The sequence below is a fragment of the Ochlerotatus camptorhynchus genome, unplaced genomic scaffold (genome assembly GCF_037179485.1).
Source record: "Ochlerotatus camptorhynchus isolate MF236.1 unplaced genomic scaffold, CSIRO-AGI_Acam_v1.1 ptg000300l, whole genome shotgun sequence".
Taxonomy (NCBI): domain Eukaryota; kingdom Metazoa; phylum Arthropoda; class Insecta; order Diptera; family Culicidae; genus Ochlerotatus; species Ochlerotatus camptorhynchus.
This window is the reverse complement of record NW_027040788.1, coordinates 1,611,348-1,627,930: the sequence shown is the minus strand read 5'-3', so window position 1 is coordinate 1,627,930 and position 16,583 is coordinate 1,611,348. Positions and strand designations below refer to the sequence as shown.

Genomic DNA, 16,583 nt, shown 5'->3' with positions numbered 1-16,583 from the left:
GCCGAAAGAATTAACCACGACTAGAAAAAAAATAGGAAACGAGTGTGTGTGTTTGTGCAAAACCATTTTACACATTCTGTGCAATCGCATTAGAAAGAAACACAGGAATGTGTCTCGTTTGGGCTGAGCTCATGGTGCCACTGCTGCTGCTGACAGAGCGTTTGACCTGTCACCAACAACATTCACTGCTCGGCGACATTTGACCGCCTGACGTTGGCAGAAAAGAATGAAGATTCACACTAGGGAGTTGGTCTATTTGGTCTCTAGCATGTGGTGTGGAATGCTACGGTCGTCGCCGGCTGCCCTACTGCCTATGTAGACGCCTGTGTGTCTGTTGGAGATCTTGGGGAATTTATGTTGGTTTGCAACTGGCACCATACTTCCCCGAAATCGCATGACTGCCGCATATGAAAAGAAAATCAAACACATATGGGACGGGTATACGATTCTGTGGAGTACGGTTAGTGCTGTAGCTATTAAAATTGCACTGGTGTGAAATTATTTTTTGCAGTCTGTCTTGTCCATCAGAAATGTTTTTAGTTGTATACATTGAATGGAAGTCTGTCACATAGGTCAATGCTGCAAAATGAAATCTCCATGAAACTCAATTTAAACAACCTAATAGAGATGTGTTCTTTCACTCACACCATGCGAGACATGTACATCAAATGTAGTTTTGTTATTTTGTTTATTTCAGATTCATGGGATATGATTTAAAAATTCACGAACTTTGCGCTTCACTCCATCCAGAGTCCTCAGATACCGTGGTGGCAGTCTTTGTACAAATTTGTTGGAAGTGTTTGATATCTTTGAATCCTTGTTTTTTTTTCGAGAAAGCTTCCGCTTCATCAGAGCCCAATATCTCTCGATAGGACGTAACTCTGGACAATTTGGCGGATTTGCGGTTTTTGGTACAATATTCACTTGATTTGCTTCTTACCACTCCATCACAGTTTTAGCATAATGGCATGATACCAAATCGGGCCAGAACAAAGGGTTTTCTTTGTGGCTTTTGATGCAGTGTATCAATCGCTTCTGCAAGCACTCTTTCTGGTAAATCTCCTTGTTGATTGTGCCTGTAGTGACGAAAAATTGACTCTTTCGGCCACACGTGCAAATTGCTTGCCAAATAAGGTATTTTTTGGCAAATTCCAATGCCTTCCTCGTCCTGAAATACTCAACTGTAGCATTTTTGGGAATAGCAGCCTTGGATGGAAACTGCTTGAAATCCTCCAGGACATAAGTTATCGACATCGTCCAAAACAACGCTTGAAAACTTCGTCAAATATTCGCAGTACAAACGTCGAGCCCGTGATGTTGCTGTCAAATTCTGTTTGTCGTTGCGATTTGGAACTGTTTTTACTTTATACGACTTCAGCCCCGAACGCTGTTTTGATATTTGGGCAAAACCAGGTGACATTCCTATTTTACGAGCAGGGTTGGTAGCGAGTCACTTTTTAGTGACTTGGTCACTTTTTAGTGACTTGGTCACTTTTTTCAAGTTAGTCACTAAAAAGTCTCTTTTTTTAAGGCCAAGTCACTAAAGTCATTGTAATAAGTCACTATTTTCAACTATTTTAGCGTGAATTTATTTCAAGATTCATTATTCTTTGCGTTGTAACGTTTAATCGTCTATCTCTATATACAGGATGTCTTCTCATTTTTCTGGATAAAATTACATGAGTATTCCAAGTAAGTAAGTCCAAGATCTAAAAATATTCAATTGAAGTTTCGTATTCCATGTACAAGTTCAAGACATTGAAAATATTCAAAGTGCCAGAATTTAGTAAAAAAAATGATTTATTTCAAGTTCGTAATTAACTTTATGAATGATTAGAGATCTTCAATGCAGTCCCGTTAACTTAACAACAATTGTAGGAACTCTCGAGAAGTTTTGACGAATGAAAGTAAATGCTGAGAATTTCAGTGAAGCTCTATAAACAAACTGCAGGAACATAGGAAAGCTAACACGCTGAAAATATGGGAAACTTACTGGAACCTGTAAGAACCTCAAAGCGGTTATTTTAGCATCCGAGACTTTTCAGGAGCTTTTATGAAGTTCCTAGAATTTAAGAGAACTTTACAGGTGTCAAGCTAACTTGAGAAATTTAGAAAATTTGAGGGATATTGTGCAAATTTTTATGAAGTTCTAAGCACCTCAGAAAAGCTAGATGGATTAAAACTCTATAATCGTAAAGTTAGATAAATTCAAGATAGTTCCATGATGTGCATAAAAATAAATCGAGAACCCTTAAGATGTTCCGTGAATTTCAGGGAAGTACAGAGACCTTCAAAAAATTTATGAAAACTTCAAAAATATTTCAGTAACTTCACAGAAGTCCACAGAATTTCAGGGAAATTTAAAGGTGTTTACGGGAATTATATTTATTTGCGAGCAGAATCGAGATCTTCAATAGAAGTAAGAGCTATATGGAAGCTTCGAGAACATCAAGACAGGTTAGAGAATCAAAATGCAGTTCAAATAATTTCAGGAAAATATTAGAAACCTTAAAGAAGTTTCGAGAAACTCTTCGAGAAAAAAGAATTTCCGAAAACTTCAGCAAAGCTCCGAATTTTATGCACATCCGGAAACGTGAGCGTATTTTAAGAGTGTTATATTATGGAGCTTTCAAGAACTTAAAAAAATGCGAAAATTTAACTAAGTTGATTAGAGAACATCAACGAGAACTTTTAGCAAGCGGCGATATCTTCAAGAAATTTCAGAGAACTAAATTTAGATATTTTTAGATAGTTTAATGATATTCAGTGAAGTTTCGACACCTCGAGGACGATCAGATAGCTTCAGAATAATCCCATTAACTTAAGCAAATTTGGAGCGACTTACAAGGAGTTCCGTGGAATTATAGAGTATTCCAAGAATTCTTTGATTGATCCGTCAGAAGCGTTAGGGAATTATGAATATATTTCAGAAAATTTGCAGGATTATTAAACAAATTTAGAGAACTAAGCATAGATAAGTTCAGGGAACAGCTAGTATTAATAATGTTTATAATACTTAAGAAACATTTTCGAAACTTCAAGGCAAATTAATTAATTTCAGTAAAGTTGCGGGTTCTTAAAAAATACTGATAAATTCAGGGCAGTCTAGAGAACGTTAAAGAAATTCAGTAATCGTTTAGGCACCAAGAAAGTCTAGACTAACTTCAGAAAAATCTTGACAACTTCAGTGAAAATCATAGAACTAAATTAATTATTTCGTTCTATTTCCATAAAAAAATGCGGGAGCACAAAAGTTCCATAAATTTAGAAAAACTTCGGAAACTTCACAGAAGGACAGTGGTTTTCAGAAACAAAAACAAAACAATTTAATTTATTTCTTACTGAAGATTAATCCACTGTGAATCTTTAAAGTTCAAGGTGTGAATGAAAATAACGAGAAAAATTAAATGGTTGAATTTAAAAAGTCATTATTTTCTTTAAATTATCCTTAATGAGATTTTTTTAAATTCTTTGAGACTTCCAGGTATGTTAAGGAAACAAAAAAATTCCTAAGGATTCCCGGTTTTCCAGATTTTTGAAGTAAGTAGACTAATACCGTGGGTTTGGTTATTATTTTTCTATTGAATCTTTCGCTTTGAAGGTTCATATCGTACATAAGTGTTTATGAGATGATAATTGAATAAGTCTAAAACATCAAACATTTATTTGATGCGCTTTCTCTTAGGTCACTTTTGAGTCACTATTTTTACAACTATAAGTCACTATTTGGTCACTTGTGTATTCAACATGGTCACTAAAATCACTATTTCTGACAACAGTGATCGCTACCAACCCTGTACGAGCCACCGTTCGAACAGAGAGGTTCGCGTTTTCCTTCAATATCCTCTTCATCTTTCGGTCCATGACAGGATCAGCACATCCAATGGTTTAATGACTTCTCGGTTTCCTCTCGACCGTCAAACGTTCCGTAAATGATTTGAGCACACCGTGAACAGTATTTTTAGGTAAATCCAATTTTGTTTTCTCCAAATTCCGTATTGACAAGTCAGAATTTGTATTACGTCCGTACTAAATCCGTTCGTCACCATCTTGAACACTAAACATGGAATGTAAACACCAATCATAGTCTTTTTCACCAATGACTGCCAGTTATACCTTAGCGAAATGTTTCACTCCTACGTGCAATATTTCAAAAGTTACAGTAATTTTCAGGTGGCTGGATTAATGTGGAAACTGACCTTATTAATAGATTGAGTAGAATATCTATCGGGTTTTCTCATATTTAAGAAGTATTTTCTGGAAAATCGCGGAAAATGTGAATTTTTCATTTAGTAACCCCACTTTTTTGCAATTTTGAGTAAAATTCGACTCAATTTTGAGCAACTTTCATTGACTGTGAACCGAATCTTTTGCGACGGAGAGTGTGTATGGTGCACTCATGTTGCCACACTATTCCTCGTAGACACATTTTGAAACGACTTGAGTTAAGGGAAACGCTCCTATAGTTGCGGTACGCTAGAAGCGTTAGGTTCCTATGGTTGTGCATGGAGACTAACCTAACCTACACGTTATATTAATAGCATTAGACACATCCGTATAATGAGTGTTCACTCGGCTGTCGACAGAAGCAGTCCACTCTCGATGTGTGTCACGCGATCGTCTGTTTACTCGGCAGCAACCATTGTGTGATCTTCCTCATTGTTCTTCATCAGCAGTTCTTTCGGTCGATGCGTCGTCGTCTTTAGAAAGCAGCCGTTTCGTGATGAGTGTGTGAGTTCTGAACACGTTTTGCGTCCATTGCTGCAATTGAAGCGTTCTACCTCCGTTGGCGATACTGCCATACAATGAAATCACTGGAAGCGGCTCGCGTTCTGATGGGAGAGGCTTTTTGGATAGCGGAAGATAAAAGTGTTTATTGTGTTGTACCTTTTGACTATAGTTTTAAGATGTATTGTATAGTGAACAAGAATCCTTGGCCCTGTAAAGTTAATTTGGTTGAGCTTTATCAAATAAACTACAGGGCTGGTAGCGAGTCACTTTTTTTCAAGCCAGTCACTAAAAAGTCTCTTTTTTTAAGGCAAAGTCACTAAAGTCACTTTTTCTTGTAATAAGTCACTATTTCAAACTTTTTTAAATGTTAATTTATTTCAAGATTGACCATTCTTCTGGATAGGCCTATATTTTGCTTTATTTTTGAACAATTTGAAGTTGACGACCTGGTAAAAAAATATTTTATTTGTTTAATCGTTCTTCTCTATCTACAGGGTATCCTGAATAAAGTTCCCTGAGTTTTCCAGGCTTTTCCATAACTTTGGCGGATAATTTTCAGGTTTATAATAAGAATGCTATTTATGAAATGCGTTAAAAATATGTTTTTAACGCAAACTTTTTTAAGACATGACAATCTGTTTTAAAGAAACAGCTTTAGCTCAAATCCATTAAATGTTGAAGTTGTATACTTAGGTACTTTATTTTAATAAGTCTATTTTTTTTAATATTGTTTATTTAGTGGATGAGTGCCCAAGCTGCAGCAACTCGAGGGCATTCGCAAAACATATGTTGCAAAGTCTCGATTCCTACCGCACGGCCGATGACGTTCATCAGTCTACGGTGCTCCGTCTTCTCGTTCACTAGCAGGTAGAGATCAGTACGCTGGCTCGACGATAGCCTTCCCGATGATATGTTCATCCAGATCTTTTTCCAATTGATGCCTGGATGGTTTCGTTCCGCTCTGGGTAGCTCAGTTTGTTCCAAGTAGAAACGATGGATTTGATCGCTGGAGGGGTTTTGTTTGATGTGGTGTGGAAATAAGGGAATTTGCTGTGAGAGAAGTTTTAGGCAAGGAAGATCGGCGGGGGGAGGAATATTTTGGGTGAGAAGGGACTGATAATAGGGAAGGGAAACGATCTCCTGCAGGTGACGGTTGACGCCAACTGCTGCATTGGGACTCATGCGGGCAGCCCACGAAAAAGGAAAGTCCCCATCGTTGATGTCAGCTTCGCCGTGTGAGCACATTGCGGTGGAATAACAGACGAGAGGAGGTACCACACCTTCGCTGTAATGAAGATGTTCAGCAGTAGCACTTTCTGCTGCAGGGAAAGGGAGCGCATGTTATGCAACCATATGAGTTGCGAGATCCTCGATACTAAAGCGTCCCAGTTTAGTTTTACCATCAGTCGCACTGAGTTGCTGAAAATAACGCCCAGTACCTTGACATTCTCCTTTCTCTGCAGCCCTGGTATCGTCAGTGGATCTCCATTGATGAAACCAACATCGATCGCCACTGTTTTCAGCCGATTTAGCTTTGCCCCGGATACGATCTCGAAGCTACCAAATAGCTGATAAATACGGTCGATCGTGTGTTTTGAGGTGGCAATCACCGTGATGTCATCAGCATACGCAACGCAAAGGTCACCAGCGCATACACGCTCTACCCGTGTGAGGAGCGGATGAAGATAGAGCACGAACAGCAGCATCGATATCGGGTCTCCCTGACGTACGGACCGTTCTATACGGAACAGCTCTGAGAGGCACCCATTCACTAGCAGCCGTGATGAAGAGGCAGCAGCGACTCGAGAGAGCCAACAGACGAAACCCTTGTCGAAGCCCAGAGAGAGCCAGGTCCGATGCAGGAACGCATGAGAGACCCGATCGAACGCGCGTGGTCAAGATCGAACGAGATCATCTTCCCCTTCTGCTTCCTCGCGATTAGCTGCGCAATACGATCTTTGAGCGAGAGTGTAGCTTGGAAAATAGAACGGTCGGTATTTGCGCATTTTTGAGAGTCGCTTAGGACTCGATGGATCCGCAGTACTCGTTCCAGGCGGGCCTTCATCACGCGGAAGAGGATTTTAAAATCGACGTTGAGCAGGCTGATCGGACGGTATGCTGTTGCTGTCCCATCCCCACCTCGCTTTTTAACCAACACAATAGTGCCATCGGCGAATTCAGATGGGAGCTCACTCGTCATAGCTTCGAAGTAGAGCTCTCGAGAGTGACATCGAAAGTTCGTAGGTAGAACTCTACCGGCAAACCATCGATCCCCGGTGATTTACGTTTTTGCGACGTTCGGATGGAGTCGTTCTCGGGTACGGCTATCTCAGTTTCGAACATTTCTTCCCCCACCTGCCTCGTCTCTTCACCCGCATACAGGTCCCTGAAGTATCGAAACATGTGTTGCTCGATCTCCAGAGAGCCTTGTATTTGCTCTCCTCGTTCGTTCTACAGTCCTGTTATGGTTGTTTTTTTACGTCGTCCATCACCCAACTGGAAAGTGGATATGCTCTCGCCGGCGATAAACGTCTCGTTGATGCGGATGAAGTTTTGCGCAAACTGCCGCTACAACGTGAGCATTTGTGCTTTTACGCGGTTGATGGTCACCAGCATGGTGGGATTCTGGTAATAGCCATCATATGCGAGTCGTAATTGCTCGTAGAGTCGTTGTTGCTCTGCGTTGAAAGTTCTGAAAACTTCACTTGACTTCCATCGGAAAAAAGATTTTATTTTTGGCTTCGCGCATGAGAGCCACCATGTCATCCAGCTGGGGAAATTTCTCCGTTGGCGGGTCCAAAACTGCCATCGCACTTGGAATTCCTCTAAGTTCTCGGCGGTTAAGAGGTGAGGGCGGAGGGACCAGAAACCGCGTCCTTGTTCGCGGCCAAGGTGGGGAAGGCAAATGCGCGCTGTTAGCGCTTTGTGATCCGTGAATAAGCATACGTGCGTGGCAGCACTCCGCAGATGCTCGCAAAGCCCAGCGCTGACATACATGCGGTCGAGACTGGATGCCGAATTGTGTGTGATGTACGTGGGTGCGGGGGTTGTGGGGTACAATTTCAGCAACAGATCGTAAAGCTGTAGCTGCCGTACGGTTCACAACATTTTTTATGTCTTCACGTTTCGTACTATCGAAAATGTGGAAACTTTAATGAAGTTCTATTGATCTCAGAAAAGCTAAATCTAAAGATCCTTGGGGAATTTCAGAGATCTTAAGGGGAAGTCTACGAAGCTTTAGCCCAGACTGTTAAATTGGTTTGAAAATCTATAAGCGTGAGTTTAGACAAATTCAAAAAAAAAATGTTCCGAGAGATTCAGTAAAGAGACCTTCAGAAAATTTATGAAAACTTCAGAAATATTTCAGGAATTTCACAGAAATCCATAGAATTGCCGGGAAGTTTAAAGGTGTTTACGAGAATTAAATTTATTTTAAAGCAGAACTGAGATCTTCATTAGAGTTGAGAGTTTTAGGGCAGCTCCGAGAACATGAAGACAGATCAGAAAATTAAAGGGCATTTCAAAAATTTCAAGGAAATTGCAGAAACCGAAATTTCCGGCAACTTCGGTTTGCTCAGAGAAAATTTCTGAAACGCAATAAAAATTATATGAACATCCGGAAAATGAAAATCCGGAAAATGCAGTATTTCAAGAGTGCTATATCATTAGTTGATTAGAGACCATCAATGAAGTATCAATAATTTAAAAAAAGGTGACAACTTTTAGCAAGCACCGATATTTTCAAGAAATTCAAAAGAACTTCAAAGAAATTTAGATATTTTTAATTGTTTCATTATATTCAGTGAAGTTGCGAGTACTTCGAGGACAATTAGGTAACATCAGAAAAATCCCATTAACTTAAGGAAATTTGCAGCGACTTACAAGGAGTTCCTTGGAATTATGGGATATTCCGAGAATTCTATGATTATCTGGAAACTTTAGAAGCTTCAGGAAATTATAAATATATATCAAAAAAATTACCAGAAAATTTGATCAATTTAGAGAAATTAAGGTAAGCATAGAAAACTTCTTGCAGGGAAAATTAGTGATTTAAGGTAAAGGTCCGTGAGCGTTTATATACTTTAGAAAACTTAAGGAAAATTGTAGAATTTAAAGGCAATTAAATCAAGTCCAGTAAAATGGTCGGTTCTTTTGAAAAATACCAAGGCAGGGCAGTCTAGAGAATTTTAAGGAAATTGAGAAATGTTTTGGGCAGTTTTAAAAAAAAACATCAGGAAACTCTAGACTATTGAAGAAGTTTTGAATTAGTTTCGATAATTTGAACTTCAGACACATCTCGAGAACTTCAGTGAAAATCATAGAACTATATTAATTATTTCGCTGTGGAGCGGAAGTCTAAAGAAGCTCCTGAAATTTCAGAATAATTTCGAAAATTTCACAGAAGTACAGAGATCTTCAGAAGAATTTCGAGAACTTCAAAAAAGTCTATGGAACTTAAGGGAAGATCTGAGAACTTCAGGAACTTTTATGGATATTTCGTTTAGTAAAGGTCCAAAATCAAAGGGAATTCCAGGGAAGTTCAGTTCAATTAGTTTCACTAAATAAGCGGAAAATTTCAAGAAGTTCCCAGATTTTCAGAGAACTTTACAGATGTTAAGAAAATTATTGAGGTTTTCACATATGTCCAAAAGTTCACGCAACCACTTTTTAGAACAGTTCAATTAAATTCATGAGAACTGCAAACACTTAAGAGAAGTTTCGATAACTTCGAGAAAGATATTGAGCTCGATAATAAAGCTCTTTAACAAAAAAAACTTCAAGAAAGAACGGATATCCTCAGCGCAGAGATATTCCAGAGCAGGGAAATTACATAAATTTAAAAAAGTTTCGAGAAATTCAGTAAACTGTTAACACTTTAGAGAAGATTCATGATCGTTAGGAAAATTTAGGAAGTCCGAAAAAGTTTAGAGAAGTTAAAAGATATGATGAGAAGTATGGCGAGCTCAAACTAGAAAAGAAGTTCAAGGCAATTTAATTTAATTCCAGAAATATTTTGGGAACTTTCAAGTAGTTATGAAGACCTCAGTCACTTTTTAGTCTTTTTTTTTTGACAACTACAAGTCACTATTTGGTCACTTATTTCTTCAACATGGTCACTAAAATCACTATTTTTACAGCATTGATTGCTACCAGTCCTGAAATTGATAAACAAGACATCCGTATAAGGTCCAGAATCCTCTCGATAGGGAAGTCATAATTAGTATGATGCAAATCGAACTTCATGATTTGTCACACCATAATAACTGGCGGTCTAATTCTGTGTTCTAGAACCCGCGAGCCAAAGCAAATGAGTACATTCTGAATGGTCTCCGGAATAGTGTACAAGGCAGTCTTCCACGTCTATTATTATTTTCAAATTCTTGGCCAGCAGTTTCCGATAATCTTACACCGAACCAGGCATCCGGAAAACAAACATATTCTCCTGAGCTGTCGGACATACAATCCAGGTGGTCGAAAAAGCCACCTGCCAGATCTCCTTCGTCATTGCAAAAAGCTGCTGCTACTCCAAACCAGCCATTGCCGGATCCTGGCCGAGCAGTATGGGTTGTACGGCATCGGGTCAATATAGCATAAAATGCCAAATTTCGCCCCGCAAAACCTCGAAGCTTTCAGCTCCTCTAATGCTTCCCCCGACCCAGGACACCCTCCTGCAGTCAGGCAGATATCCTGTGGTTTCAGCACGAACGGAGTGGTTTCTCCACTCTATTGGCTTGGCCAATCGAATGATTAATGGGACATCGGGAGGAAGAGAGGCAGCCAGAGAAAAACACACATTCACTGTGTCTCTCTCTCCTTCTACCCCGACTGAAACGATTGGATTGTGATAAGGCTGTGCGGTTTTTCGGAAAAGCTTAATCGAGGCAAAGGTGACGAGCGGGATACGGGACACGGGAGTGCCTGTTTTTCAGGGTGCCAGGAAAAACATGGGTCCTATTTACGAAATACATCGCTGGGGAAGCCACCCAACAAACACTGCTCGGACGAGGTAGGTACAAACAACCGAGCACTATGGCTCCATCCGAGGGTGATTTATTCGCTAGGGGTGAGAGTGAATGAGATAAATTTTGCGTGACCATAAACATGGTTTTGTTGCCTGGCCTGGCCCGGTCTGGTCTGGTCTGGTCTGGTCCGATGCCCAGTTAGAGCAAAGAGGGCACACTCAGCACGGGGGAAATTAGGTTGTTTGTCACTGTTGTGAGCAGAGCGGCGACAGGGTGGGGCTGGGTTACTTTACTGCCCTGCCGGAACGGACCATTTCAAACTGGGTCGAGCGAAGAACGATGGTTACTCTGGTTCATTCCGTTCCGGCTAAGCTGCACAATTAGTTTTCAATCGTGTTTCGAGTTTAATCCGTGTGGTGGTGATGAAGGGTTCGGTTGTTTCTCCTCTGTGAAGTATCGTTGTGATATTTCAACTAGTTTCATGGTTTCAACTTTTTACGTGATTTGGATGTAAATATCCGTTTGGTTTCGCTGTAGCTTATTGCTTAATTAGCGGCAGACTTGTAATTACAGAAACATAATAAAAAGCGCACAACAAGCGCCCGCAATCATTTGACCTGATGGATCATCCTGTTTTATTATTTACAACCAAAACAATCCAATTTGTTGAATGACATGCCATTTAATCGCCCGCACCAGAAACAAAAAAGCGCAAAAGAAAGCTATCTCAATCTCATGGCCATGATTTCTCATCACGGCACATGCGACCGTCATTGCGTGGCATTATGGGCCATTGCCGGTATTGTCATCGTCGTCGTTGTAGGTTGTAGCCGTCCATGTTGCTTCTTTGGAATGACGACGGGCGTGGTGGTGCCCCGATTCCCACACAGTACTTGTGTGTAGACGCACATCCGACAGCCACACCGAGATGTGAGAAGATGTCAAAGCACTAACGAACAAACTGTCCCACCATAAACATCATTACGCCATAAGTGCGCGCAAAGGCCACCACCCGGCAAGTGTCTGTCCACTCAGGAGCATTTTATTTTATAAAATAGGAAAAAGAAAGGCGCTTGCCACAGTCTAAATGCGAGAAATCAGCGGCGCGTCGAGTGAGCGTGAAAGTACGCGAATGATGATGATGAGGTTAGCCGGGTAGAATTTTATCTATTCGCGTTTTTATTGGTGTAATTTTAGTTGCGATCTTCACTGGAGCAATGTACGGAAAAAATGTCGCCACGTAACACGTTTTGGGTGGTTGAGGTTGCAAATTGACTTCTCTAATTTATTAAATAAAGGTTTCGAAATTTGCTCAAAGAATCAAATGAACGGGGTTTGGGATAAGTCATCCTTACTTACCTTACCAATCAGGCTAAGGCCTTGTTCTCCTCTGCTGTCCGAAGAAGTCGTCTCCACTCTACTCGAGCCACACTTCGCCAGCCTCGTAGTCTGCGAAGGGTCCGTAGGTCGCCTTCTACTTGGTCGATCCACCTTGCCCGCTGCGCGCCTCTTCTTCTTGTTCCTGTTGGGTCGCTTTCTAGAACCATTTTCACTGGGTCGTCGTGCGGCATTCTTACGATGTGCCCAGCTCACCGCAGTCGCCCAATTTTTGCAATGTGCACGACCTTCCGTTCGAAAACACCAAGGGCGCGTTGGTCCTCCACGAGCATAGTCCAGGTCTCGTGGCCGTAGAGGACTACCGGTCTAATCAGCGTCTTGTAGACAGTCAACTTCGTGCGGCGGCGAATTTTATTCGACCAGAGTGTCTTCCGGAGTCCAAAGTAGGCACGATTCCCTGCCATAATGCGTCTTTGAATTTCTCTGCTGGTATCATTTTCGGCGGTCACCACGAACTATTGCCCACCTCGATTTCGTCACCGTCAATCTGAACTCGGGATGGGAGGCTAACATTGTCTTCCCTAGAACCTCTTCCTTTCATGTATTTTGTCTTTGATGCGTTGAGGGCAAGTCCAATCCGTCTAGCTTCAGCATTCAGTCTGATGTACGTTTCCGCCATCGTCTCAAAGTTCCGTGCCAAGATGTCGATGTCATCGGCGAAGCCAAGAAACTGGATGGACTTCCTGAAGATTGTGCCACTCGTGTCTATCCAAGCTCTTCTGATCACACCTTCTAACGCGATGTTGAATAGTAGACACGAAAGTCCATCACCTTGCCGTAACCCCCTTCGAGATTCAAAGGGACTCGAGAGTGTCCCCGATACTCGAACAACGCACATCACTCGATCTATCGTCGCCTTGACTAATCGTATCAGTTTATCCGGATATCCGTACTCGTGCATAATCTGCCATAGCTGATCTCGATGCGGATTTGAAATCGATGTACAAATGATGTGTGGGCACGTTGTATTCGCGGCATTTCTGCAAAACCTGCCGAATCGCGAAAATTTGGTCCGTGGTAGCGCGGTCACCCATGAATCCCGCCTGGTATTGCCCCACGAATTCTCTTGCAAATGGTGACAGGGGGCGGCATAGAATTTGGGAGAGTACCTTGTAGGCGGCGCTCAGCGGTAATTGCAGCAATGCAACTTGTCGCCCTTTTTGTAGATGGGCATACGACACCTTCCATCCGCTCGTCTGGTAATATATCCTCCCCCCTAATCAATCTTGGCAATTACCCAGTGCAGCGCTCTAGCAAGTGCTTCACCACCGTATTTTAATAGCTCAATTGGTAGTTGATCTACACCAGTTGCTTTGTTGCTCTTCAGCCGACCGATCTCCTCCTCAATTTCTTGAAGATCAGGGGTCGGTAGCCTGTCGTCTTCTGCGCGTGCTCCAAGTTCTGTTACCGTGCCACCTTCGTTTTCTGCTGCTTCACCGTTGAGGTGCATAGTACTGCTTCCACCTCTCAATCACCTCACACTCGTTCGTGAGAAGGTTACCAAGGTGTCCAAGTCCTTGCACATATCGGTTTGCGGCACGTAGCCTTTGCGCGAACTATTTAGCTCTCGTAGAACTTCCGTGTGTCGTTTACGCGGTACAGATTTTCCATCGCCTCGCGATCTCGGTCTTCCTGCTGACGCTTATTACCGAGTTTTGTCTGTTCCGCGCTTATCGCTCCACATTCAAACTCGTGCGGTGTTGCAGCATTCTAGCCCGTGCTGCATTCGTCTCCTCTACTAACAGTTTGCATTCGCCGTCAAACCAGTCATTTCTTCGGTCCGGGATCGCAGTACCTAGTGCCGCTGCAGCAGTACTACATATGGCGGAACGGATATCCCTCCAGCCATCTTCAAGAGAAGCTGCGCCAAGCTGCTCTTCCGTGGGTAGTGCAACTTCTAGTGCGTAGTTCTGGGCAACTCCGGCGTCCCGTAGTTGCTCAATGTTGGGTCGCGGCGTTAGACTTCGACTGGTGTTATGCACCTTCGAGAGTTTTGAGCGCATGCATACTGCAACCAGGTAGTGGTCCGAATCTATGTTCGCACTGCGGTATGTGCGGACGTTGATAATGTCGGAGAAGAATTTCCCGTCGATAGAACGTGATCGATTTGGTTTTCTGGGATAAGTCATCCATTATCAGTATTATGCTAGTGCTACCATCTTCTGCTCAATAAGCAAAATCGGTTGCCACTAGGCTACAGAGCTCCTTTCATCACAACAAACCACTGCATCTGCATCGACGAACGTTCAATGCCAAAAACATAACGTTACTCAAATGATATGACGTCTTCTAAAGCAGTCAACAATGATTTTCAAACCCGGATCGAGTATAAGCTACATTTTACCCAAAATATCAATACTTCCGTATCGTTAAAGTCTTCTACGAGGCCATTGAATCTAACTCATGTTTGAGATCCATTCACTCAAATCCGCAAAAACGTAGGCCACTCAGTAAATGTTTACTCAAACATGAGTAAATATCATATATAAGTACATATCCCTCAAATGTGAGTGACATTTACTCATATTCGAGTAAAATACTACGGAGACTATGAGTGACCGCTCCGTAACGTGAGTAGATCACCTTTTCGTGTTACGTTACGGAATGTAAGATCTACCACTGATTCCTAGTCCTGACTACGTCAAACTAGGGAAACATGATTTTTCAGTAATCATATCTTAGTCCTTGTAACTTTTTATGCCTCGTTGAAAGTGACAAGACTCGGCTTTGTCCACCGAGGATGATCTTGAAACAAGGAAAAATTGAATTAGTTAATATGGTACTGAGGCAGCTCTTGCTTCAACTTCAGAGATTCAAGAGTATTATTATTATCATCTCTGGTTTGCAAAAGAATATTTGGATCGAAGTTATATTCCATAGATGTTCGATATTGCTCCCAATCAGCTCGATGGCCATCGAAAGTTGAGCTTTTGGGATTATAAATTATGTCTTGGGTTATTGCAAAAGCTACCGAAGTCAGCATAAGTAATCAATTGTCTACAAAGTTGACATGAATCAGTTAAGACCAAATCAATAGTTGTGGGATTTGTTGTTGAAGAAAAGCATGTTGGGCTGTTTGGATATTGAATAGTGTAATAACCTGCAGAACTATTATCAAACAGAATATTACCATTGGAATTGCTTTGAGCTCAGATGCGTAATCGCTGTCCGGTGGGCACCATTTTCTTGAATTCCAAAATGGCGGCGAACATCGAAATTCAACTTCTAGTCTTCGAGACATGTTAAATGGGTTCCGATGCATATTTGATTTTTCGAGGCCACCATCTTGAAATTTGGTCCACAATGTTGGAATTCGAAATGTCAACATTGGTCGATTGTTCCTCAATCCCGTACAAGCCTTCGCCGAGAAGTTTCTTCTTCAGCCTGTGGTAATTGCCCATCAACCTTGATTCCACTACATCCTTCATTTCACTAGTAGCTATGGTCCATCGAAAGAGCGAGGAAGGCTTCATAGACGTGATTGCTTTAAATCACGCACTGTTTATTAACCAAGGGAAGTTGGCTGTCTTCGAAAAACAACACTTCCACAGACATCACAATAACGTAAAAGCCATCCTCGGTAGTTGGAAAATTGCAGAACACAAGTGAATGCCATCAAGCAAGAGACGCTGTACGTAGACCCAGTGCTGACAAAAGTAGAACGAATCAGGCGATAAACTGAAAGAATGTGAAAAACATTTTCTATCGTGTGCAAAACTGTTTGAATGCCTAAAGAGCTCAATTATGATGATTTCTGTGGGAAATGTGGTCTTCGTTTTCCAAAAGGATTAAATTCTTAAATTGATTCAAATGTTTGTTGATATCCTGGTCTCATAACTTATTGAAAAGAATCATTTTTTTCCTCGATTTGTTTTCCGTGGATCTTGTTTTTCGTGTTGAGCACCAATGCTACCGACGCCAGGGAGGCAGCTCCCACATCTGGACCCTACCTGTCGACCCATCCACTCATGAACCGGGGATCAACGGCTTTACTTCCCGTGATCAGAGATTTTATACCTCGCCGACTGGGATTGAAGCCAGGCCTGCTGTGGTGAGAGGTAACCTATCATTTACTTTTTGTAGGAATGTCAAGATTTTCTACCTCAAGAAATAAAAGATTTAACTACGCTGGTTAATTACATACATTTATCTAATACAGAGTTGACTAATCGGACTACACTGGAGTCGCTTTTTACGCGGGTGGTACGTCCCGCGTAAAAAAAAACCGCGTAAATTCCGGAATCCGCGTAAAAAACAACCGCGTAAATTCCGAAATCCGCGTAAAAAAAAACGCGTACAAAAAGACCGTGTAAGAAAAAACCGCGTAAAAAGCGATATATCGCGTCAATTTTGAAATCCGCGTAAAAAAAAAACCAAAATCCGCGTAAAAAAACCGCGTAAATTCCGGAATCCGCGTAAAAAAAAACCGCGTAAATTCCGAAATCCGCGTAAAAAAAAAACCGCGTAAAAAAACCGTGTAAAAAAAACCGC

At 41.5% G+C, this 16,583-nt stretch overlaps 1 protein-coding gene across 3 annotated transcripts in view; it reads left to right on the top strand.

Moving 5' to 3' along the window:
- Positions 1–16,583, top strand: part of LOC135706994 (transmembrane protein 47) — a 139,797-nt gene that overhangs the window by 31,804 nt on the left and 91,410 nt on the right. The gene's annotated exons all lie outside the window — the stretch shown is intronic.